The sequence below is a fragment of the Triticum dicoccoides genome, chromosome 2A (genome assembly GCF_002162155.2).
Source record: "Triticum dicoccoides isolate Atlit2015 ecotype Zavitan chromosome 2A, WEW_v2.0, whole genome shotgun sequence".
Classification (NCBI taxonomy): Eukaryota; Viridiplantae; Streptophyta; class Magnoliopsida; order Poales; family Poaceae; genus Triticum; species Triticum dicoccoides.
Window position 1 is genome coordinate 240,875,207 of NC_041382.1, and position 3,704 is coordinate 240,878,910.

Sequence of the window (3,704 nt, forward strand, 5' to 3'; positions counted from 1 at the left end):
GCGGGCCCAATCCCTGACGCCGCCGCCCGCGGGCGATCCCGCCGCTCCGCCGCCGCCCGCTCCCCTCCGGTCGCCGTGCCGCCCAGCTCCGGTCGTTTCCCCGGCCTCCGCCACTGCCGCCAACCCGCATCACTGGCCACCGCCCTCCACCGATGCGACCGTGTTGGGTCCTCTCCTCCAATTCCAGCGACTACCGGATCCGGTGACCCCCTCCACTGCTCTGGGCGTCTCCCTCCTCAACTCCGACGTATTCCGGCGAGATCCACTCCGGCGAACCTCAAACCGCGCATGCCAGATCTGGATCCAGATCCTTGGTTGACCTTGTTTTTCTCCACTAAGTCCTTTTCTGCTATATTCTGGAGCCCTGTTCAACATGCCATAACTCCTCATATTTAGATCCGTTTAGCATGCATGATATATCAAAATGTTCACCATGATGTGCTCTTCATTTTGTTCCATTGTGACTTGCTAGTTTGAGTCCATCTTGATGCCCAAATGATTGATGCAAAAGTGCTAGAGAATGTTAGGCGCTGATTCTTAGCAGAGTATGAGCATTTGTCATTTTTGCTACAATTGTTGTGTGTTGCATATGGTCATGAGCTCTACATGTGTTTTGGGCTATGCCATGAGATCTTTACAGGGGTGTATGCCATGTATTTTTTGGTCCTTGTGGTGACTAGCACATGCATGCAAAGTAGCTCTCGTGATACTGCTGATTTCAGAGACTTAGAATTTCACCAAGTCATTTCCCTGCTATTATTTTTATGCCATGTATTTATGTTGCTACAGTGAGATCCATACTTCTTTTGAGTATGTTCAGTAATGATGATTTCAACATATGGTTGTGCTATATCCATCCATTCCCCTGTTTGCATTTATGGAGTTCCCTAGCATGACTTAATCTTGCTCTACTTTTGCTATAAAATGTTCCTGGCAGATTGTTTACATGTTAATCAATTTTGCCATGGTTGTTGTAGTTTTTTCAAGCATGCTATAAACTTGTTCTTTCAATGGTTAGCTTCTTGAACATGCCATCTTGCTGATGCTATGCTTATCTTGTCATGCAATGCCTTGTGGTGACTGAATCGAGCTCGCAAAGAGGGCTTCATAATTCTGTTTTTGCCATGCCCAGTTTTCTGCTAAGTCTGAATCTGTTAACGAAATTTTCTATGTTTACATGGGTGCCATCATATCTTCTGATCCTTTTTGACTCATGGTCAGTAAGGGACTTCTATTCTATTCTTTGAGTAGATTCATGCGATGCATTTGTTTTCTATGATCTGATCCTGTAGCATGTTGTTTGCTTGCTCTAAACATTGCTTCCTAATGTTAATTCCTGACATGTGATGCTGATATCTTTTGCACTTTTGCCATGCTTGTTTCAACATGTTCTAGTCTGTTTTATCCGTAGCTCAGTGTTCATATTTTGTCAAGCAATTTGAGTATATCACTTCCATGTGATTTGTTGCTATGTTAGAGTGCAATAGCTTAGTTTCTTGTTGCATTTTAGATGGCATCATGCTGTTAATCGTAGAATTGTGCCATTATTGTTTTGGTTGCCATTTGCAAACCATGCATCCGATTCCGGTGATGTTTATATCGATTTCGACCGAAATCAACTCATCTTTCCAGCGGCGCACTTGGTTTGCCAAGTTGATGCTTGGTTCATTCTTTCCCTTCCGAAGCACGCGTATGCATTGCATATCTTATCCTGCATATCATGCCATGTTCCGCATCATGTTGCTTGCGCATTGCACCATGGTTGATTGTTGTTTCCTTTGCTAGTGTTCTTGCTTTGGATAGAGCCGGGAGATGATTACGTGATCGAGGAACCCGTTGAGTATGCTTACGAGGATCAAGTTTTCATCAACTCGGAGAACATTGCAGGCAAGATGACCATAGCCTCGAAATCACTTCTATCTTTGCTTGCTAGTTGTTCGCTCTTTTGCTATGTCACGATACCTACCACTTTCTATATCATGCCTCCCAAATGGCCATGTCAAGCCTCTAAACCACCTTTTCTAGCAAACCGTTGTTTGGGTATATTACCGCTTTGCTCAGCCCCTCTTATAGCGTTGCTAGTTGCAGGTGAAAATGGAGTTTGTTCCTTGTTGGAACATGGATATTGTTGGGATATCTTTATTATATCTTGTTTACTTGAATGCATCTATATACCTGGTAAAGGGTGGAAGGCTCGACCTTATGCCTGGTGTTTTGTTCCACTCTTGCCGCCCTAGTTTCCATCATACCGGTATTATGTTCCTTGATTTTGCGTTCCTTACGAGGTTGGCTTATAATGGGAACCCCTTGACAGTTCGCCTTGAATAAAACTCCTCCAGCAAGGCCCAACCTTGGTTTTACCATTTGCCACCTAAGCATTTTTCCCTTGGGTTCCGCGGAGTCAAGAGTCATCTTTATTTTAAACCCCGGGCCAGTTCTCCTCTTGAGTGTTGGTCCAAACTAGAGCACCGTGCGTGGCCATCCCTTGGAAACTTGGGTTATGTTGGCTCCTGTACGCTTATCTTATCCGGTGTGCCCTGAGAACGACATATGTGCAGCTCCTATCGGGATTTGTCGGTATAGCGGGTGGTCTTGCTGACTTGTTTTACCATTGTCGAAATGTCTTGTAACCGGGATTCCGAGTCTGATCGGGTCGTCCTGGGAGAAGGAATATCCTTCGTTGACCGTGAGAGCTTGTGGTGGGCTAAGTTCGGACACCCTTGCAGGGTTTTGAACTTTCAAAAGCCATGCCTGCGGTTATGGGAAGATGGGAATTTGTTAATATCCGGTTGTAGAAAACTTGACACCTAACTTAATTAAAATGAATCAACCGCGTGTGTAGCCGTGATGGTCTCTTTTCGGCGAAGTCCGGGAAGAGAACACGGTCTCGTGTTATGCTTGAACGTTAGTAGTTTCAAGATCACTTCTTGATCATTATAGCTTCTCGGCCGTGCTTTCCTTCTCTTCTCGCCCTGATTTGCGTAAGTTAGCCACCATATATGCTAGTGCTTGTTGCAGCTCCACCTCACTACCTTTCCTACCCATAAGCTTAAATAGTTTTGATCACGAGGGTGTGAGATTGTTGAGTCCCCGTGACTCACAGATAGTTCCCAAAACAGATGCAGGTGCTGATGACGCCAGTGCAGGGGACGCGACCGAACTCAAGTGGGAATTTGACGAGGATTCGGGTCGTTACTATGTGTAACACCCCGGATATGATTTACCCAATTTGTACTCCAACTCTTGCCGTTTCCGGCGTTAAGTTATTTTATTTTCTCGGGTTTGGGTCTTTGTCTCCGTGTGTTTTTATCATTGTCATGCATCTCATATCATGTCATCATGTGCATTGCATTTGCATACGTGTTCATCTCTTGCATTCGAGCATTTTCCCCATTGTCCGTTTTGCATTCCGTCGCTTCGTTCTCCTCCGGTGGTCATTTCTACCTTTCTTTCGTGTGTGGGGACTAAACATTTCCGGATTGGACCGAGACTTGCCAAGTGGCCTTGGTTTACTACCGGTAGACCGCCTATCAAGTTTCGTACCATTTGGACTTCGTTTGATGCTCCAACGGTTAACCGAGGGACCGAAAAGGCCTCGTGTGTGTTGCAGCCCAACACGCCTCCAAGTTGCCCCAAAACCCATCAAAACCCTCTCCATCATCTAGAGCGTTTGATCACGATCGCGTGGCCGAAAACCGCACCTC